Below are 23,868 nucleotides of genomic sequence, written 5' to 3' on the forward strand. Positions count from 1 at the left end.
TCTCCATACACTCATGTGTTTCGTAATGCGTGACAAACAGTAAGCGTAAACAAAGAGTCATTAGTAACACCTGCTGTATGTGTAGACAGAGAGTGCTCCACTGTTCAAACAAGGACAACTAATATTTATTTATCCACCGGCCCGCCTGCTTCAGATGTTTGCTCTTCCTTCAACATTAAACCAGCGACAATCTGTGCCCAGGGAGAGGGTGTGACATTGACTTTGTTAGTCACTCTCACTCAGATGTCATATTTACATGGCATAAGTCATGGAAAATGTGTAGAAATGCAGGAAATTAGCTTTAAAACTGCAAAAATGTATATCTCCCAGAGGAGGCTGGTGGTGGGAGCTATAGGAGGATGGGCTCATTGTTATGGCTGGAATGGAATAAATGGAACAGAGTCAAACAAGTGGTTTCCATATGTTGATGTTTGATACTGTTCCATGCATTCCATTCCAGCCATTGCAACGAGCCTGTCCTCCTATAGCTCCTCCCACCAGCCTCCTCTGCTCTCCAATCCATGGTAAAATGAGTAAAATTGCATGAAATGTGTTATAAAATTGCACACAAAAAATGAGCACGTGTGGAGAGAGTTGATAGTTCAGATAAAATATATTTAGGACGGAGACGATTATGTTGATGAGCTAAAAGAGAGAGTAAAGACCTCAATGTTTTTTTGCTTTCCCAGAAAGTAGAATTGAGCGCAATAAATTAAGTGTTGAGATCAGCATCTCCCTGCTCACGGTATACTTGCCTGCGCTCTCTCGAAATGCACTTGTGTGTTCGCAAATCTACATGTTACTCAAATATGATTGGCAGCCTTATTGACAAATCACAGCACTTGTTACAATGCCAGTGATTGGCTAGCTAGCTAAATGGAAGGTGGGACCAACGTGATGTTTACATCCCCAGGTATCTAACCAGTAGCCACATTGCAACATGGAGGACTTCCCAAAAGGCGCTTCTTATTTTAGGTAAGAAAGCTAGCTTAGGAATTCAGCCTAATGCTATTTCAACGTGTTTTTGATGATCTAATTTATGTAAAGATTTGCAAGTGGATTTCTGTAATGGTAGACTCAATAATTCCAGACATAAATCTTTTTCGAATGCGATGTCATTCCTTCCGGTTTCATCTCACCCATTTATTTTTTTTGCCTTTATTTATTTAACTAGGCAAGTCAGTTAAGAACAAATTCTTATTTACAATGACGGCCTACAAAAGGCCTCCTGTGGGGACGGGGGCTGGGATTAAAAATAAAATACAAATATAGGACATAACACATCACGACAAAATACAGACAACAGCACAACGGGCGAAAAAGTAGAGACAACAATACATCACGCGAAGCAGCCACAACTGTCAATAAGAGTGTCCATGATTGAGTCTTTGAATGAAGAGATTGAGATAAAACTGTCCGATTTGAGTGTTTCTTGCAGCTCGTTCCAGTCACAAGCTGCAGCAAACTGAAAAGACGAGCGACCCAGGGATTATGTGCTTTGGGGACCTTTAACAGAATGTGACTGGCAGAACGGGTGTATGTGGAGGATGAGGGCTGCAGTAGGTATCTCAGATAGGAGGGAGTGAGGCCTAAGTTTAAAACAAAACAAAAAATAAGCATCAACCAGTGGGTCTTGCGACGGGCATACAGAGATGACCAGTTTACAGAGTAGTTTAGAGTGCAGTGTGATGTGTCCTATAAGGAACGTTGGTGGCAAATCTGATGGACGAATGGTAAAGAACATCTATCTAATGTCACCCATATAGCAACTAATGTCACACATTGCATGCATCCTAGCTACCGTACTGGCTTGCTATATCAGGCAACTCTAGGTGCTTGGGGAAAACAAATATATTTATATTATCTATAAAGATTATGAAAAGGCCATTTAGGTAGTTAGCTAACTTAAACGCAATAGGATCAGGGTCAGGCTGTCTGGTCTGGTATTGTCTTTGTTTCAGTGCAGCATAAGCCTGTTGGATGAGCCTAGCTAAATTGAAAATGCTTGGGAAGAGAGAACTTCAAACATTAGCTGAGGTCATCAATGTAGCTAGCTAATGATTTTAGAAAATAAAAACAATATCTTTGCTACCTATACTTTACTGACCTGCTACTGACTATTGGGGTCAACGCTTCACCCTTTCCAAAAGCTAAGTACCTCTCCATATTCCATTTCCAACATTTCACCTGCTAGCACTGTCTGCTGACATTCTCTACTGCTTTGTGTGCTACGCACAGCCAGTACAGTAGTGCACCTACTGTGAACCAGAGAGGAGGCCTTTTGGGATACTGGAAAGGTGAAGCACAATTCGGGTTGAATTCATTATGGATTATAGTGACTTTTCTGCCTGAACACTCATTGCTCACATCTGAACTATTTGAGTTACTAGTGTCCCCCCAATGACAATGGAAAACTTTTCTGAGTAGACATGATTAGCCTTTATTGATACCAGATAACATTACTTAAGCCACTGTCTCCTGCCTCCATTTTTATTGTCCCATTCAAGTCTTTTTGATTTTCCCATTTAAGTTTGTTTAAATCTATTTACTATTTCCCCATTACCTTTGATATTATACTCCTTTCCTTAGTTCTATTGTGGCTTATTATGATTTAGTTTAATCATTTTTGCAGAGGTATTGTGGAGTTTTATTGTAATTGGCCCTATGACGTTTCAGCTAAATCTGTTGACAGAATCTTTCTTTCACTCAGTACAACAGAACCCAGGAGAGGCCTGCTGCGAATACTGGCTTGGATCCCTCAGTGTGCCTGCAGTGGTGTGACCACGGAAGAGTCCTCAAGGTCTTTTAAAATAGGACTTTTCCAATTGATCTTTTTGGACTTGTCCACTTGGGACTTTTAGCTATTGTTAAATAAATAATGTAGAACACCCTTCTGCCTCTGGTGTGTGTTTGGAAGGCCTACATATCTTGTAACCACTCATTCATACAAACTGATATACAGTGGTGTGAAGTACTTAACTAAAAAATACTTTAAAGTACTACTTAAGTCATTTTTGGGGGTATCTGTACTTTACTTTACTATTTATATTTTTGACTACTTGACTACTACTTTTACTCCACTACATTCCTAAAGAAAATAATGTACTTTCTACACCATACATTTTCCCTGACACCCAAAATTATTCCTTACATAGCAGGACAGGAAAATTCCTACTCTTAAAGAGAAGAGAAAATCCCTGGTCATCCCTACTGCATCTGATCTGGCAGACTCACTAAACACAAATGCTTTGTTTGTAAATTATGTCTGAGTGTTGGAGTGTGCCCCTGGCAATCCGTACATTTAAAACACTTAAGTATATACTTAAGTATATTTTTGAAATTAAATTTACTTTTGATACTTAAGTATATTTAAAACCAAAAACATTTGGACTTTTACTCCAGTAGAATTTTACTGGGTGACTTTCACTTGTACTTGAGTCATTTTCTATTAAGACATCTTTACTTTTACTATGACAAGTGGGGACTTTTTCACCACTGCTGATACAAATGCAAGCACTGACTTATATTCACTTGTCTATTGTCCCATTCTTCAATCTGGTTTTTCATATACATATTTTAGTTGTTACACCTGTGTGATGTGTCTGATATAAATGAATAAAAATGTATTCACCCTGTACATTACTTGAATTGTAGAACTTTTGAATCATAAACTAAGTGTTGTCTTGATACAGTCTGCATGTTTAAGTGTCCATAAGTTAGAAAAAATGTGAAGACCAACAGGCTATAAAATAGTTTATTATTTTCTAACCTAACTAAAATAAAAAAATAAAACATTTTTACACAGCTTCATAAATTCGGCCATTGAAAGCCTTGGACGTTGTATCCTTCCTCAGGGAACGGCCTGCTGGCAACAGGGTGGCATGGTTTTTGATGTGCTGCTCTAGAGATCCATTGCCCAGCAGACTCACCTGGGACAGGGGGAAAGATGCATGTTTGTTTTTTTAGAGGGAGGAGAGAGCATACGTATTGAAGTGAGTATGGTAAATCCAACCAGGAACCCTTGATTATATGCTATATCACACAGACCGCAATAGTGAAGGTGCCATAAGTATACTATTATGAGTGGGGCCTACTTCTCTGTGCTCTGAAGAGGTCGCAGGTGGTTGGTCAGAAGGCTCTGGAGGTCCTTGGCATGTTCTGTCTCTGTAGCGACTAGAGAGGTGTGGAGGGAACTACTGAGTGTGCTTGAAAGAGCAAGAGTTCACATCTAACAAGTATATTGCTGATTATTGAGGACTAAGGGGGCATTCAAATCAGACAAATGGATGTGTAAAAGACGCAGCAACTCAATGTCTTTCAATGGGAGGAGGGCGTTGGGGAGGCCCTGGCATTGTGTTGCGCTGTCCGTCTGAAAAGTTGCAGAGATGCATCCCCTGAAAACTTAAAGCAGTGTTCCTTCTCGTCACACCACTGTGTTGGACAGGCATTATAAGCATTTTGATTTAAAGACAGCCTTACTCTGTGGTTCAAGTTGTATTTTAATGTCTAACTTCCCCTCTTACTGGGCGAGTTTGTTCTGCATGGACCGGTGCCACGGATGGGTGGAGATTTAGTTTAAGGACCAATGGAATGATCAAAAATGTGCAAAATCCACCCACCCGGGGCACTGGGCCATGTTAAACAAACTGGCCCACACTATGACCCCTAAGCCCTCACCTGTGACCTCCCATTGGCCCAGGGTCTCCTGTCTAAACCTCTAATCAGAGTCTCTCTGACAGGAAGTTAATCCAGTAGGCAGGTTTATGGTGCATAGGGCTTCTCCACTCCTCAAATGAGTGGAGTATTAGTTATTCAAATAGGACCGGTAGGGAGCACCTAAGGAGTTGGACCTATAACTGAAAGGTGGCTGCTTTGAATCCCTGGCCAAGGTGCTGGAAAAAAGGAGGTAATTGATCTGGCATCTGGATGGCTGCTTCACATCCTGAAGATATTCCCCTACTGTTAATGGGCTTGAGCAAGGCCGTTAACAGCACAACACACTCTCCATCCAGAGGAGCTGCACTGCAGCTTGACCCTGTGCTCGCCTCAACTGTAAGTGATGTGCCGTTATGACTTACTGACACTGACATGGGGTGCTCCATGTTCCTGCTGGTAGCAGGCCTTAACCTGGATGCGAGGAAATGCCCTGCCTTGGCGTATGGTTATATCTATCTCCACCAGGCTCCTTTTAAATCAAATGACAAACCTGCATGGATTAGCAAAAGAAAATTGTACCTGTATTTAGACAATTGTAGTCATAAAAGCCGCAGTTTTTTTAAGCAGGAGTGTACAGGTTTTTGTTCCAGCACGCTCCGAACACTTCACTCAACTAATTGTGGTCTAAATTTAAGACCACGATTAGTTTAATGAGATGTTTGTGCTAGGCAGGAATAAAAATGTGCACACAGTTCCACTTTACTAAAATCCCCAGGTTTTGCAGAACTCCTGGTTGGAGGATTCCAGATTTCCTGCTTATTCCCTCATGATTCCGTAAATATCCCAACCAGGTTTTCTGGAAAACCAGGGAATTTTGTGGAAAGTTACCAGATTTTTTGCAACTACCTGGGACAGGTACGTCTGTATTATAGAATGAGCTCCCTAAGTAACAATGAGATGACAATGATATGGACAACATGTGCATCTACAGGTCATTTCCCAATTAAAAACACCAACATAAAGTGTCTTAATAGGGTCACCACACGCCACAACAGCTTCAAAGATGCATAGATTCGACAAGTGTCTGAACTCTATTGGAGGGATGCGACACCATTATTCCACGAGAAATTCCATCCTTCTATGTTTTGTTGATGGTGGTGGAAAACGTCTCTGGCGCTGCTCCAGAATCTCCCATAAGTGTTCAATTTGGTTGAGATCTGGTGACAGTGACGGCCATGGCATGTGGTTTACTTAGTTTTCATGCTCATCAAACCATTCAGGCACTCTTGCCCTGCGGATGGGGGCATTCTCATCCTATGGGTGCACAGCCATGGTAGCCAAAATAATGTCCTGCCCAGCATTTTTGTACATGACCCTAAGCATGCTGGGATGTTAATTGCTTCATTAACTCAGGAACCACACCTGTGTAGAAGCTCCTGCTTTCAATATACTTTGTTTCCCTCATTTACCCAAGTGTTTCCATTATTTTGGCATGTGTGGGTATGGATGTCAGTGCGCAGACCCGCGAGCCATTGCGATTCCTCATGATGAGTTCAGATTTTTTTTGTGGCCCCCACTCCCATCAAAGTTGCCCATCCCTTATCTAGTTGAATATGAATGGGTCCTGACGTCCACACATGGCCTGTCCTCTTCTATGACGGCAGAGCCCTGCAGACAGCCACGGTGGCTTGGGAACCAAATTAATGGGGAAACACAGACCAAATGGCCAGAGTCAGTCTCCATTTACCTCTGATCCAGCTTGCTGCACAGGATGGGATTTTAATGGCTGTGAATGCCAAGTCGCAGAAGGATCAGAGAGCATTAAAGCTGCATGGGCAGGTCAGACTGAGGGAAGGAGCGCCATGCAGTACGATTCAGTAAGCTGGCAGAGCAGGAGCCTTTGATGTGATGGAGATGGAGAGCAGCTCTCGGACTCTCAATGTTGAGGCCATTGTGTCCAAATTCAAACAGAACAGGATCCATCTTCTAATTAGAGTCCAACCAATCTGAAAAGACACCTGCCTGATCTTGATGAGGGCTTGGATGTTTCTCTCTCTATGTTAACAACATGCTCAAAGCCATGCCATGGGAAACCCAACCAGCATTACATGCTTTCACCTACCATTAACATTCCATGTATCAGAACAACAAGACCCTACTGTATTTATCCCACAGAAAAGGTTCAAAGTAATTATAGGTGAATACATGCCATTGTACTCTGATAAGGTTACAGCAGGATCATAGCAAAAGAGAAAGATGCAAGCCTAAAGAATGAATCGTATTATTGCAACCTCATTTATACTGTAATTCTAGTCACGTTTTGAGAGGTTGATATCACTCTTGATTGAAATGGCTACGGCTCCATTTGACAATAAAGACGCCAGATGCCTTTTCCAATGTCCCTGGGATGACCACTCCATGTTGACTGCATGGGCTTATAATGAAGAGAGAAAAAATTAAGTCTTTACATTCACATATCTGTGTTGTCTCATACTATTTTGTTAATATATTTTATGCAGTATAATGGTCATTTTTAAATGCCATTCTTTTGATTTCTAAGTCGTGCAGTGTCCCAGACCCTATTTTATACATATGGGGAAACTTGTTTTGATGACTATATTAACTGCCTAGTTAAATAATACAACATCTAGTATGAGGGTCTTTAAGGTGTTGATCTGAATACAACATCTAGTATGAAGGTCTTTAAGGTGTTGATCTGAATACAACATCTAGTATGAAGGTCTTTAATTTATGTTCAGCTATTCAACTGCCATAGAATGGGAATCTACATGTAAATGGAATATTGATTGCCTGTCTTGCAAGGTTCCTGGACAAATACATCAGTGTGATCAGTAGACACTGTCCAATGCTTCCCACAGTTGTGTCAAGTTGGCTGGATGTTCTTTGGGTGGTGAACCAGTCGTGTCTACACTTGACACACATGTGACTTCTGCTATCAGAATGCGAAGATCACATTGAAAAGACTGGTCTAGACGCACAGAAGTCGCTTTGTGGTCTGATTGTGTTTAGATCTAGGTGACCACTTCAGGATACACATAGGAAACTGCCGAGTGTGAAAAACCAAGCAGCGTTGCAGTTTGACACACTCAAATTGGTGCGCCTGGCACCTACTACCATACCCCGTTCAAAGGCACTTAAATCTTTTGTCTTGCCCATTCCCCCTCTGAATGGCACACTTACACAATCCACGTCTCAATTGTCTCAAGGCTTTAACATTATTATTTTACCTGTATACTCCCATTCATCTACACTGATTGAAGTGGATTTAACAAGTGACATCAATAAGGGATCATAGCTTTCACCTGGATTCACCTGGTCAGTCTATGTCATGGAAAGAGCAGTTCCTAGTGTTTTGTACACTGTATTTTTACAACTGCATTTCTCAGATGCAACCTTATGAAAGTTTCTGCACAGTATCGGAGGGCTAGGTGTTGAGCCTAATGTTAGCTATATGGTACAGTAAGTACTGACTTAAACACTAGTAATCCAAGCCAACATTTGCCATCTAAAGATGTGCCATTTTATCCCAAGTGGACCCAGTGTCTGAACAAACCTGAGGATATAAATTAAAGCTAACTCATACAGAACAACATTAGTTGGGGAAGTCAATTTTGTATAGTCCAGTGAGTTCAGAGAAGGAATCTGCTCCTCTAGTGTCCTTGTTTTGTTGGACAACACTGCACACGGCCCTGCATCAGCACATACTGTTTATATTTACTGCACTATACAGATATACACTACAGTATGCAATCCTCTCTCAACCAATGGTCTTGAGCTGTGGAAAATGTTACATTCAGCAAATGACAGTGGATATGTCCCTAGTTACAATATGTCAAGTTAACTGACACGAATAGGATGTATAAGATACACTCAACCCTGCCTAGAGATTATCTAGAATTGACTTTTACTGTTGTCTCCTCTACTTCCCCAGTGATCAAAGACTTGTTACAGGTACAGGGAAGGAGGATGCTATTCAATTATTAAGAATAATATTTGTTCCAAATCCATCAAGAAACGCAGAGGTATACATTCCTGTCTCCCCTGTAGTACAGCAGCCTGACAAGGGCTAGGCAGCAGAAGAATTCCCTTCAGGATTCCAGCTGGGGGAGTTTTATAGGCTTGGCCCGGACATCCCCTTCCTATTGAAGAGGCTTTTATGACCTCTATGTAATCAGCAGTAAATGCTGCCACCATCTGTCTCTTTTTACTTAATTATCTGACCCAATGACTTTTACTGACAAACACTGGCCTGGTAAGCACTGTAAGACAAATCCCAGCTATGTCTATGACACATTCATAAATCATCCATTCATTTTTTGGTCAATTTTGAGAGCCAGTCAGCTTTTCTAGTAAACCCCGTCCTTGGGCACAGTGCACCAAGCCCTTTGCTGTTGTTCATCATAGATCATGTTCAGGTTTGGCTTCAGGCTAATTGCATTTGTCACTTTATAATGGCTCGTACGCACCCGAGGTCTGCCCCAATGTCTCTGTAAATGTTCACATTGAGTACAATAAAATTATTGTGTTTCTAATGATGATCATTGTCATTACACTGCAAATACCAATCCCATTAATTTGCTAGGCATTGAAGTGAGCATTTAATATTTTGCTCTACTCTAGTGCCCCCCAGTGGATTATTGAGAAACCTCTTCCAGCTTCAGTGGGACTCTATCACAGATAAACGACCCTCTAGTAACTACATACAGAGGCAGTGTTTAGAGCAACTGAAAAGGTGTCCTACTTTTGGAGATTTCATACTGGATATTTCCATGTTGTAGAATAATATCTGCTCCTCTCAGCTCTTTATTTGTAATGACAAGAAGGGTGCAGAATGGCATTAGAAGAGCGTACTGCGTGGGCTTAATGTTTCTGTGTGGAGAGCTAATTGGGAGACAATATGAAGTGTTCTGGGATGCCATTTACCTCCCACTGTGGAATTAATCAGTCTCACACAATTACATAATACACTGGTGAAAGCCTATCTGATGTGCTTCTGACAGCATCAGGCTCAGGGCAATTAACTGTACTTCTCCTCTCTCCCACTCTAGTTCTCTGATGCTTCCCCTCAGTGGTACTGCATCTATTAGCCTCTCCTCTCTCTGCCAATCATACCCTGCTCTCTCTATTCTCCTACACTCAGCTGTGTTGTGACAGCAACTCGTATTGGCTTGCTATGAAAGCCTGGCTGGGAACAGTGGACAAAGACTGCCACAGGTGTTCTTCAGCCTGTTGGGACTGACGGTGGATCACGTCAGCATCACTGTCATCCCCACAGGGTTAGAGATCTGATTGATCATATTGCACGCAGCATCATTAACAGCAAGCACCTGTGCCTTTTCTTTGCCATTTGTCCTGCGGCGCTTCACACACACTAATTCGTGGCCATGATTATGTGAGCTCCTCGACTCAAGTGGAGAAAACGATGTGAGAACCAGTGGGAAACTTAGTCGTATTATGGTAGAATCACAACATTCCAGTGCCAGCTATACTGTATGTACAACATAACTAAAGGATAAATGCATCTCGGTATAGTCCCATGACATGCAAACCAATCAATTATACCTTGTAGAGTAAGGCAATACAGAAAGGAACAACCATGCTCCACGTAAGATTAACCAAACGTTGACATATTTTATCTGTCAGATAGGATATGCTCATCCTCGACTGGACCTCTAAGGTCATGTACCAGTCATTAGCTGAGAGTGAGTTAATGGCTCTCTCTCAAGAGTCCACCCCATGTCTGAGGCTGAGTGGGCTCATGTTGACTTTAGATATGCTGGCTGAAGGCCCTCTTTCTATCTAAAGGAGGGGAGTGAGGGCCGTCGCTTGATGGCATGTGTGATGTGACAGGTCACTGCTTTGCCCTCTGGGAGATTCGCAAAATGGACCACACTCCTCCATCCAATCACAGCCAAGCACTAACAAGACACCTGCAGGTTATGGATGTCTTCATCCTTTCATGGTCCTCCTCCCTCCATCGTTCCCCCTCTCTCTGCGTCATGCTGCAGGTGTGGGCCACCCGGCCATCCCATTCAAGCTGGTGGATTTGGCCGATTTCTCCCAGTTAGTGTGACCGAGTGGAAAAATAATGACTCTGGGAGTCTTTCATTGGGAAAGCGAAGTCCCCTGGTTTGTGCAATGTGAGCTGTTCAGTGCTAAATAGCATGGATGCAGTCAGCAGAGCTTGCCAGGACTGACAGGTGTCCACCCCTGGGAACGTACCAGGGAGAATCTCAATGACAACTCATATCAAATAGCTATGGAATCCCAACACTGTGGCCTCATCAACTCCAATTAATCTCCCCTCAATGAGTCTAAACTGTCACCAAAAGCACTCACAAACTTCTACAGATGGACAATCGAGAGCATCCTGTCGGGCTGTATCACCGCCTGGTATGGCAACTGCTCCTCCCACAACTGTAAGGCTCTCCAGAGGGTAGTGAGGTCTGCACAACGCATCACCGGGGGCAAACTACCTGCCCTCCAGGACACCTACACCTCCCGATGTCACAGGAAGGCCATAAAGATCATCAAGGACAACAACCACCCGAGCCACTGCCTGTTCACCCCGCTATCATCCAGAAGGCGAGGTCAGTACAGGTGCATCAAAGCAGGGACCGAGAGACTGAAAAACAGCTTCTATCTCAAGGCCATCAGACTGTTAAACAGCCACCACTAACATTGAGTTGCTGCTGCCAACACACTGACTCAACTCCAGCCACTTTAATAATGGGAATTGATGGAAATTGATGTAAAATATATCACTAGCCACTTTAAACAATGCTACTTAATATAATATTTACATAACCTACATTACTCATCTCATATGTATATGTATATACTGTACTCTATATCATCTACTGCATCTTTATGTAATACATGTATCACTAGCCACTTTAAACTATGCCACTTTGTTTACATACCCTACATTACTCATCTCATATGTATATACTGTACTTGATACCGTCTACTGCTTCTTGCCTATGCAAGAATTATTAGAGAATTAAGAATTATTATTATTATTACGTATTCTTTATCCCTTTACACTTGTGTGTATAAGGTAGTAGTTTTGGAATTGTTAGGTTAGATTACCCGTTGGTTATTACCACATTGTCGGAACTAGAAGCACAAACATTTTGCTACACTCGCATTAACATCTGCTAACCATGTGTATGTGACAAATACATTTGATTTGATTTGATTTGAAACTGTGGTACAGAACCTGTGCGATATCTTGAATGCCAAACATTTGGTCTAATGTCAAAATCCTGTGGCAGGGGTACGATGTTGGATGTAACAGTATCTGTTTTTGCTCATGAGAATAGTCTGTAATCACATCACTGTTTAATTCATACAACACTGAGTGTACAAACACTAGGAACACCTGCTCTTTCTATGACATGGACTGACCAGGTGAATCCAGGTGAAAGCTATGATCCCTTATTGATGTCACCTGTTAAATCCACTTCAATCAGTGTAGATGAAGGGGAGGAGACAGGTTAAAGAAGGATTTCTAAGCCTTGAGACAATTGAGACATGGATTGCTGTGGAGGCTGGTGGGAGGAGATGTAGGAGGACGGGCTCATTGTAATGGCTGGAATCAAATGAATGGAACAATATCAAACACATCAACATATGGAAATCACATGTTTGATTCCGTTCCATTTATTCCATTCCAACCATTACAATGAGCCCGTCCTCCTTCCATCAGACTCCTCTGATCGATTGTGTATATGTGCCATTCAGAGTGTGAATGGGCCAGACAAACTATTTAAGTGCCTTTGAACAGGGTATGGCAGTAGGTGCCAGGCGCACCAGTTTGAGTGTGCCGAGAAACTACAAAGCTGCTGGGTTTTTCACGCTCAACAGTTTCCCGTGTGTATCAAGAATGGTCCAACACCCAAAGGACATCCATACGACTTGACACAACTGTGGGAAGCATTGGAGTCATCATGGGCCAGCATCCCTATGGAACACTTTTGACACCTTGTAGAGTCCATGCACTGATGAAGTGAGGCTGTTCTGAGAGCAAAAGGGGGTGCAACTCATTATTAGGAAGGTGTTCCTTATGTTTTGTCGACTCAGTGTACACACTGGCAAACACTGTCCCATGGAAGTCCTGCATTTTAATTTGTCAAACTGATTTTCTCAAACCCTCTTTTCCACCAATGTGCATATTGTTTGTTAAATTACTTACATGGGGGTTGTCAAAAAATATATAGGGTTCTGATGAATCTGCTTCAACAGCTTTTATGCATATTAGAGGATTTCGATTGCAGTGGGAATTTAACCTCAGAGCAATCGCTCTCAGATACATGGCTCTGTTTAACTAGAAAACCCCTGTGCTCCAGCACAGAGATGTGCTAATTCAATATATCTTTAATCGAAGACGTAGGCTGTACAATTTTATGTTGTTAAATCAACCAAAATATGTTTTCCTCATTATTCTTTTGCACAGTGAACTGAGCCATTAAATGTATGAATCCACAGAGCACATTATCTCTTTCACTTTACTGCTGCTAATTAACTTACATCTGTTTTCATATATTTCAAATCTCTTTAGTGTTTGTTGTAAGATATTGGTAGCTGACTTTAACGGAAGTAAAGGGTGATACTGTTAATTTCAGAGTTAAAATCAGGTGGTAACAACAGCACTCATACAGTTGGTCAACCAGAGTCACTGTGACTGTATTTGACACATACACAGCAGACAATGCTTGGTGCACTGCTGATAGGGCCGTAATGTTGCAGATACTACATTATTCACATCACTATATGTATAAGTGGCCTAATATCCAGGCTATGACATTGAGGAAGGTACATCTCCTCTCCATTGGGGCAAGTCAAACATAAACTTCTCATAAGAGCTCCTGTAGCCTGAGCCCAAACAGGTGTAGCCACCCTGACAGATACAGAGAAGAAGACACGTGATAGAAAGGTTAAGTGTTGCCTCACCTCCAGCTCAGTGAACCATAGACATGACCGTGACCCTGCATTGCTGTTGCCTCAGGAGCTATATGCTCAGCGTCACGGTCAATCAACCACTGATACAGGATTTACAGAGAAACACGCCTGGCTTTATGGTAACTCAATAACGAGAAGATTATCGAAGGCTAGTGGCTAACCGAGACACCACGCAGTAAATGTTTATGTGTTACTCATCATCCAAGCGCTCCTCTTTCCCCAAATCCGTGTTTCTCCGAATCCATCATGACAAGTTTTTATCATCCCCCTCAACCCTGGGATGAGGGTCAGTTAAATTTAATCGGCTATAATTATTTTGTATTTCTTTTATGGTTGCAACTGTAACCTACTTAACACTCAATGAAACTTGCTGCTATGTTACATGTGAGTGGTTTAGAGAGTAAGCGGGATTGGCTTAGTGTTCGATAGAGCTGTGAGGATTCTGCTGAGGACATTTCCATGAACAACTACACATAATATGTTTATTGATCGCGGTTGCTTGGGCCTTTAATTTCTCCCTTTCTAACATGGGTTCTTACAGGCTTGGAGGCATGGGGGGGGGGAGGGTTATAGATTGCCCATACTGTGGATGCATTGGGGCAGTAAATTGTGCTGACAGAGCATGGGATGGTGGCAGATCTGCAATCAGCAACATGACAACATCTCACAGGGAATTAAAAAGACAATACTTTGGGTCATTACTTTGTGATAATACAGCATGTTGTACAGCATCATCATAAAGAAGAGGGCTATACAGTTGATTATTGAAGTTTTATAAAATAGGCTAATACTCCTATTGCTCTGCTGTACATTCTCTGTCTGTTGTAGATGGATGCATCGACATAAAGACCTTCACTGTTGTACCCGTCCGGTCATTGAGATTGCATGCGATGAGTCCATTGCATCAACCAAATGTCATAAAAAAAATTGATCATGATGAACCCAGACATGAATGAATCCAAGAACAATGCAAGAACAGCTTCCACATTTCCTGTGTCTGTGGTCATTCAGCTGGTCTGGTGTTAACAGACAGACAGCTGTCACATGTCCGTTAATAATGGAAAATTCGATCAAATTGTGAAATTGTGTATGACCAGGTCTGCTGATGAACTCTAATCAGGTTAGCATGGCCCTGGTGAAACAGGCGTCTCAAACCTAGGATATGGTTTGTTAAAGGCTCCTATCCCCAGAAAGGGGGGATGGTTGCATTAGCACAGGGGGAACAGAAATGTCCAGGAGACCCATGCAGCCAAGGGTTCTGGTCCGATAAAGCTCAGTCTGTTTGTCTCTAGACCAGAGAGACCATGGACAATGGACAAGGTCATCCAGCACCAGAGGACCAGGATGTTTAACTCTGTCCACCAGGTCAGTAGATCTTCCAACTGGGACATACTGTAGGCTATGTCAAAGAACAAGTTAGCATTTTTTGTCATGAATCTTGTTCGGTAGGCAGCTCTGCAGAGTGGTTATTAGCTGGCACAGTCACATTGTCATACAATCTGATTCTAACCTGAACCTTAACCCTAACCTTAACCACACTGTTAACTCGAATGCCTAACTCTAACCTTAAATTAATGTTTTTATGCGTTTTTACAATATTTGACTTTGCAGCTGGCTCATCTAGTGGAAATCGCTCAGTTCTGCCCTGAGGGACAAGACTCATCCTAATAAATGCCAACCTGTTGTCAAAGATGCAGTCAGTTAGGAAAATATCTCAGTGTTAATGCATTTTCACTTGGCAAATAGACAGTAGAGCAAGTCCTATCCCATTGCTGTACCATTTGACTGCACATGTGGCAGTTAATGACCTTTCCTTCAGTACCTGCTGACTGCAGGGCAGACCTTTGATTACACAGTAATAATTACAATGGTCACCAGAGGGTGGGTGGGTTCTACTGCTGCTGTTGGCTCCATGGACGGGTTATTTACGAAGTCGTCAAACTCTGGACAATTTCATCATGGGAAATAAACAACCAGGGTCACGTCCTTCACTGGTGAAATATGTAATGTTGTCTGTGAGCCTCCATGTTAGTAAAACACTTAGACAGAAAGACATAAAAATCAAGCAGGAGCTGCAGCGTAAACAACTTGATTTAACTTGGGGCTCGGATGCAAAAGTTTTGACCAATAATTATGTGTTTTTTCCTTCCAATTTAGTATCTTTCTAGATAAATCCCAAATAAATGTCAAGATTTAATCTTACATAGTTTAAGAAGGTTACATAAATAAAACGTTTTTTCTCATTAAATGCTCTTGTGAACTACAAAATGCACAGGAGTAAGGCCTACTTTGGATTTAAAATAGGAGCTGTTGAAATCAGCTCATAGATTCAAAACAAAAGTCCATTTGACATAAACTCAATGCTGCATTTGTCACTGTGTATTCATATGCTCAAGTAGAGTTGGAACCTATTGACTAGTGCTGAGCGATTAACTGAAATGTCAGTTTTTAAACAACTACATCGAACATTGGTTAAATTATTTGAATTCCATTTCGTTCAGTTTTTCTACAGCTTCTGTAGAAATAAATCAAATCAAGCCCGAGCTGTGCAATGTAGTAGTTGTAGTTTTCAACAGGCCAATATTCGACATAGTTTAACGCGGACAACATGGTAATTAACTATAATGACCACAATTAATTGTGCCTACTTGTCCGGTCTGTGCTTATTTTATGCCTGCCATGTAAAAGAGATAGAAGAATGCATGATGGAGAGGCGGTGGTGAGGGATAGAGAGCAGTTGCTTCGCAAGTTATCTCTACCTGAAAATACATGATCTAAGTGATTGATAATTGGTATTCCGCAGTCATAAAAGTATGCCTTATTTACTTTGAAGAACTACTAAAATAGTGATTTTGTTAGACAGCATAGGCAGCAGCTCTTTAGAGATGAAAAGTAATCAAATAAAGTAATCACAACAACTGAAATATTATATTAAAGTAAAATAATGTGAATAAATTATGATTAATAAGCAGTAATGGGCAGTTATTCATTGTTGTTACAGCATTCAACCCACATAATGCACAGTGCATTTAATGTTTAAAAAAAGAAACAAAACCAATCTCAAAAACCACTATTGCTCAGCACTACTATTTACACTCACATTCCCAGCAGCTATTCTGTGGATGGGACTCCACTCTGCCACATCTGTGGATGGGACTCCACTCTGCCACATCTGTGGATGGGACTCCACTCTGTAGCCTACACTCCAGAGTGGAGTCACATCATGATCAATCACAGCATTTAGATGCCGCTTTGAAAAACAGATTCCTCTCCACTGTACTTGCAGATGCAAGGTTTGATGAATGAATCAGGAGATGGATTAAAGTAAAATGTGAGCGTAATAGTTTGCCTGTGAAATGAATCACACCAGGTTATTCAACTGAATGAAGGGCATGATCGGCATTGGCGATTTATGGGAGGTCCTCTCGTTCAGTGCTACTAATTTAGCTCTGTCTGTGTCCCAACCACCTCTTCCCTCACACACACACACCTTTTAAAACATGGCGTTTTAGCTGTTATCATCTGGCACAGCCGCCCGTAAAGCATGTCCACTGAGGATGCGGCGTGGGGGCCAGGAGCTCTCCTGGGAAATCTAGGAGTTTGTTTGGCGGGAAACAGGAGGCGTAAACAAATGGAAGCCCAGGCTGGATTTACTGCTTCCTGATTCATACATCTCTGCGGTCGGACAATCCCCCACTCCCAGCCACGGCTCATGCTGACAGGACACACACTACACTGGGAATCAGATAGACTAACCTGGAGGATCACCACCACCTCTGCTGGGACTGCTCTATTTGTGATGGAGAATGGAGATGTAATATGGCTTCCAAATGGCTCATTCATCCTCTCTCCTCTCCCCTGTAACTACCCCCCCCCCCCCCCCAGTCTTTGCTGTAAATGAGAATGTGTTCTCAGTCAACTTACCTGGTAAATTAAGGGTAAGAAAATATACAAATAAAAATGGTTACACTAACTGTATTTATTGACATAATCTGCAATATCGTCATTATGTCCACTACTGTGCTTTGGTCCTCTGTCTCTCATTTGGTAGAGCATGGCGCTTTCAACGCTAAGATAGTGGGTTCGATTCCCGGGACCACCCATATGTAAAATATGTATGTAAGCATGATTGTAAGTCACTTTGGATAAAATTGTCTGCTAAATGGCAAATATTATTATTATAATGATATCTGATGAATATGCAATAATCAGAAACAGTATCAAGACAATAGATCACGTTATGGCATACATTGACAGGCCAAAAGACAAGCAAGGATAGTACAGTCTCTCTGTGGTTAAATGCTGTATCCCCCCCATCTCTTGGCTCATCTGTTGTTGTTTTGGGAACGAGAGATGTTTGATTACCATCCCACAAAGCTCTTCCTCCATGCCTTGTCCTGCTCTGGGAGGACCTCTACACCCCCGAAGCAGTTTAAAAACACACAGAGATTTATTGATCTACGCTTCTGGATCTACTAAGATGTGGACTCTCTACCACAGGACTCTGGGTATCATGTCACACTGTGAGATATAGTTCAGCTTGGGGAGCCAGTCTCAATCCTTCCCCAAAGACCTAACAAGGAAGTCCTATCTAATGGGGTGGCTGTGGTTTTCACCGGTCCAGTAAGGAATAATAAAACACAGCTATTTCATTATGAAAAAAACATTAGACAATATCTCCATAAAATATTAGCAAAAAGTCAGCCTCATAGCTTTCTCAGCTTGATATAAGCCAAAAGGGAATGTGTGCAAAGCCTAAAATAATTGTTATAAACAGCAGTAGACTGAACTGCATGGCTTCAAACAAAAGGAAATATATCCACTACCTCTATTTCCCCCCATATTGTGCATTAGTATGCGACCACTCAAGTGTTCATTTTTATATTACAGATTCCTTTGACTATAAAGCTGGGCTATTGCTTTAATTCCCCAGTTGTAAGCATTTATTTTACTGTGCGCTAATAAAAGCCCAAATTCATCTGCAAACGGTTGACAGTTTCCCCTTCAGGAGAAATGTGCTCAGCATATTGTAAAAATCCATGATAATTATCCTGCAATATTAGTTTTATCACTGGCGGACGTATCCCAACCACGTGGTGGTTTCTGTTCCAATTTCATCACTCCAGTGCTGTAAGGTAAGGGGGAAATACAACCAAGAAGAAAACACACTAAACAAACATCCAGCATTAGCGTGTGCACCCTGAGCTTTCCACTCACACCACCTCAAGCATATCTAACTCCTCTCTGTGTGTTATCTTGAATTTACCATTCAAAGTCAATTCAATGGAATCTTCAATAGTGTCAATGACCCCTTTTTGCTTGATGATACCCAGCTCTACAATGGCCAGTTATAGGGTCACACAGCCAGGTCCTCACAACCATGTCTACTGCAGTATGGATTTACACTAGGTCTGTAGGAAGGTAATTTTCCTGTTTGCTAAGTGGCAGACAGTTTGGACAACCATTCATCTTTCCAAACACAGTGATCCCGTTTAGGGTGTATAACTGTAGATTGGATTGGAGTAACACTTTCTCTGAAGAATGGCGATTGATTCATTTTTTTGCCAAGGACTCCTTCAATGGCATTATGGACTTAACTAAACCCAAGCATTCATTGTCCCAGCTACTAACACCACTACCATACAGGTCCACACATGGGTTGGATAGATGTCACTTGAATAATTCTTTGTGAAGGGCAATAGACCATCACAGGCACAAAAGCACCCTCTATAGCACCATGGACATACATCACTAAAGCCTCAATCTTTCCTCTCCGGTGCTCTGCTTTTTAACAGTAAATTGATTGGGATGAGAGGACTCGGTGCACAATGTTCAGGCTATCTCGCTTGATTGATTCTTTGTCAGAAGAGCCTAGACCATCACAAGAAGATCCCTCTCCATTCCAAGGCACATGGAGTTGATTAAATCCAAGCATCCATGGTGCTATACAGGGTGCTTCCCAAGCCACTTCACAATCATTGCCCCAAACTAACCATTTGGGATTTGGACGGATCTGGCTTGATTAACTCCTTGTAAGAAGGGACTGGTGCATCAGATGGGATAAACCCTTCATACTGTTACTGGTGAATGAAATAAGAGTGCCTCACTAATCCTCCTGGTCCCTTCTATTGTATGGAGGTCCTCTGTATAGTTACACAGATTACTGTATGAAGTCATAACTCCTAACCAGACATTGGTGCTCTGGGCCCGTCTATGTATTAAGTACTCCATATTGGGGCCCTGGCTGTGTGTAATTGTGAATCAGATGGGTGTAGCTCTGATATTAACACCCTCACATTCCCCCCTTACTCTCGCTGAACCCCAGAGTCAATCTGATTCAGAAGGCAGTTAAAGGGACACACTGAATTGCTTGTGTTTGGCATGATGGGGGTCTCTGACTGTGTGCTTGTGAGGGGAAGATTTGAGGGGAGCAGTGCTTGTGTCAGTTTAATCTGTGAGAAACAAAGCGGTTAACTGTCCCTTTTTCTACTCTGATGTCACTCTGTAAATACATCATGAAGGGATGTGTGTTCAGTGCTACATATGCAGGGCTGCTCTCCGGCTGGCTGAAACAGTGCTGTTCAGTAAGGCATCAGGTCTGCCATAATTGCATCCGTTCTCTGAGGTCACTTGAGGCCACTGAATATTAGGTTAGATGTGTATTACGGGGAAAAAAAACGAATACAGTGAACCATTAATGCAAGTCCCAGACAAGATGATGCAGATGCTAAGCTACAGGACTGTTTTGCTAGCACAAACTGGAATATGTTCTGGGACTCATCCGATGGCATTGAGGAGTATACCACATCAGTCACCGGCGTCATCAACAAGTGCATCGATGACGTTGTCCCCACAGTGACCGTACTTACATACCCCAACCAGGAGCCAAGGATTACAGGCAACATCCGCACTGAGCTAAAGGGTGGAGCTGCTGCTTTCAAGGAGTGGGACTCTAACCCGGACGCTTATAAGAAATCCCGCTAAGTCCTCAGACGAACCATCAAACAGGCAAAGTGTAAATACAGGACTAAGATTGAATCCTACTACACTGGCTCAGATGCTCGTCGGATGTGGCAGGGCTTGCAAACTATTACGAACTACAAAGGGAAGCTCAGCCGCGAGCTGCCTACTGGCACAATCCTAACAGACGAGCTAAATGACTTATATGCACGCTTCGACTCAAGCAACACTGAAGCACGCATGAGAGCACCAGCTGTTCTGGACGGCTGTGTGATCACACTCGCCCTAGCCAATGTGAGTAAGACCTTTTTAACAGGTCCACATTACCAAGATGTGTACTCTGAGCATGCACTGACCAACTGGTAAGTGTCTTCAGTGACATTTTCAATCTGTCACTGGCCGAGTCTGTAATACCGACATATTTCAAGCAGACCACCATAGTCCCTGTTCCCAAGAACAACAAGGTAACCTATCTAAATGACTACAGACTCGTAGAACTCACATCTGGAGCCTTGAAGTGCTTTGAAAGGCTGGTCATGGCTCACATCAACACCATCATCTCAGAAACCCTAGACCCACTCCAATTTGCATACCGCCCCAACAGATTCACAGATGATGGAATCTCTATTGCAATGAACACCGCCCTTTCCCACCTGGACAAAAGGACCACCTACATGAGAATGCTGTTCATTGACTGCAGCTCAGCGTTCAACACCATAGTGTTCTCAAAGCTCACCACTAAGCTAAGGACCCTGGGACTAAACACCTCCCCCCCAGGTGGTAAGGGTAGGCAATAACACACTCAGGGGTGCGTGCTCAGTCCCCTTCTGTACTCCCTATTCACCCATGACTGCATGGCCAAGCATGACTCCAACACCATCATTAAGTTTGCTGAGAACACAAGCGTGGTAGTACTGATCACCGACAATGATGAGACAGCCTATAGGGAGGAGGTCAGAGACCTGGAAGTGTGGTGTCAGGACAACAACCTCTCCCTCAACGTGATCAAGACAATGGAGATGATTGTGGACTACAGGAAAAGAAGGGCCGTGCACGTCCCCATTCTCATCGACAGGGCTGTAGTGGAGCAGGTTATTTAGTGTCCACATCAACAACAAACTATCATGGTCAAAACACACCAAGACAGTCATGAAGAGGGCAGGACTACACCTATTCCCCCTCAGGAGACTGAAAAGATTTGGCATGGGTCCTCAGATCCTCAAAAAGGTTCTACAGCTGCACCATCGAGAGTATTCTGACTGGTAGCATCACTACATGGTATGTCAACTGCTAGGCCTCCGACCGCAAGGCACTACAGACGGTAGTGCGTACAGCCCAGTACATCACTGGGGCCAAGCTTCCTGCCATCCAGGACCTCTATACCAGGCGGTGTCAGAGAAAGGCCCTAAAAATGGCCAAATACTCCAGCCAACCTAGTCATAGACTGTTCTCTCTGCTACCGCATGGCAAGTGTTACCCGAGTGCCAAGTGTAGGTCCAAAAGGCTTCTAAACAGCTCCTATCCACCAAGCCATAAGACTGTTGATCAACTAATCAATTGGCTTCCCGGACTATTTGCATCGACCCACCCCCCCTTGTTTACGCTGCTGCTACTCGCTGTTTATTATCTGTTATCTGTGCATATTCACTTTACCCCTACCTACATGTACATATTACCTCAATTACCTCGACTAACCTGTACCCCCACACATGGACTCTGTACTGGTACCCCCTATATATAGCTTCATTATTGTTATTTTATTGTTTGCTCTTTTATTTTTTACTTTAGTTTACTTAATAAATATATATTTTCTTAACTCTTATTTTTCTTAAAACTGCATTGTTGGTTAAGGGCCTGTAAGTAAGCATTTCACGGTAAGGTCTACAGGTGTTGTATTCGGCGCATGTGAAGATGAAGATGGATAGATGGAATGGGCTTTCAGTGGCTGTGCTGCTCTGGCAGTATAGCGATGCAGTAGCTGTACAGTATTGTGTCAGTTGCAGATAGACACTATAGTGGTGGAGTATTGGGGCAATGCTAAGTGCTCACAGCAGATGTAATGATATGGAGGAAAGGTGTAATTTGCTGGGCGTCCCCAGAGTATCAAACCCCCTGGATGGGAATTGCCATGTTGGAAATGCAGATGATGGCATCCACAGACAGAGCTGTAAGGCTAAATAATATTTTACATTCTACATGTAATAAATCTGACTATCTGACTCCATTTTATATTATAGTTAAACGATGTGCAAGTATTTTGAGTTTAGCTGACTAAGATCAAGAAATGGTAATGCAAGTATTTCATTAACATTGTAGGATGAACGAGTTCCATAAAACAAGGCAAAATCACAAGTTACAGAGCATTACTGGCATTAACAAGCATTAGCAATCTCGGTTACAAGACAAAGCATGAACAAATCCGTCCTACTCAGCCCTCATGAGAAACATTTTCATATGGTTCACAGAACAGGAGAGGAAATAAATACTTTTTCATTCCCTTTATACCCATCCGAACGTGTGACTTTTTCAAACCACAACAGACCACCACTGACCAATCAAACGATACCAAGTTACAGTAACCTCAAACTAAACCAACCTCCACACTGAACCACGGTTAGAGCGTTGGGCAAGTAACCGAAAGGTTGCTAGTTCGAATCCCTGAACCGACAAGGTGATAAATCTGTCAAAGTACCCTTGAGCAAGGAACTTACCCGTAATTGCTTCAGGGTCAGCACTGATAATGGCAGACCCTAGCCATGAACCCACTCTCAGGATCTGAGCACAACACCCCATCTGCCCAAAGGTGTGAGGGGGATGGGAACAATGCAGATAAGGGAGAATTCCTGAGAAAGACAATAAAATATTGCATACAGTTTACCACAGTACATAGATCCAAATACTGTAGAATGCATCTGAGTTCTCCTCAGGGGACAAGCTTCAGATAGAGTAATACTACTACATCCATGCTTGGAATCTAACACACATTTCATTCTGTATAAGATACATTTTAGCCCCTCAAAGGGGGGAAAAGTGGACTGGTCCTCGGTCAGGGGAGCAGCCCCAGTTGACAAAGATTACATAAATTGAGGTGAGTTTCTTACTAATTAGTGACCTTAGTTCATGAATCAAGTACAAGGGTGGAGTGAAAACCTGCAGACACTCGGCCCTATGTGGAATAAGTTTGACACATGCGCCCTGGGAGAAGATTTGAGTTCAGGAGAGTAGTCTCCTAGAGGATCTGCATAACGTTTTACTGTACTGATATTT

The 23,868-nt window shown here is 42.5% G+C and overlaps 1 long non-coding RNA gene across 1 annotated transcript; it reads left to right on the top strand.

Annotated features, from left to right (window-relative positions):
- The first annotated feature begins 868 nt into the window (after window positions 1–868).
- On the top strand, window positions 869–2,891 carry LOC110497878. The gene is made up of 2 exons (XR_002469732.2): window positions 869–975; window positions 2,711–2,891. It is a non-coding gene; the product is annotated as an uncharacterized LOC110497878 (long non-coding RNA).
- Window positions 2,892–23,868: the final 20,977 nt, after the last annotated feature.

Source organism: Oncorhynchus mykiss, chromosome 19 (genome assembly GCF_013265735.2).
Source record: "Oncorhynchus mykiss isolate Arlee chromosome 19, USDA_OmykA_1.1, whole genome shotgun sequence".
NCBI lineage: Eukaryota > Metazoa > Chordata > Actinopteri > Salmoniformes > Salmonidae > Oncorhynchus > Oncorhynchus mykiss.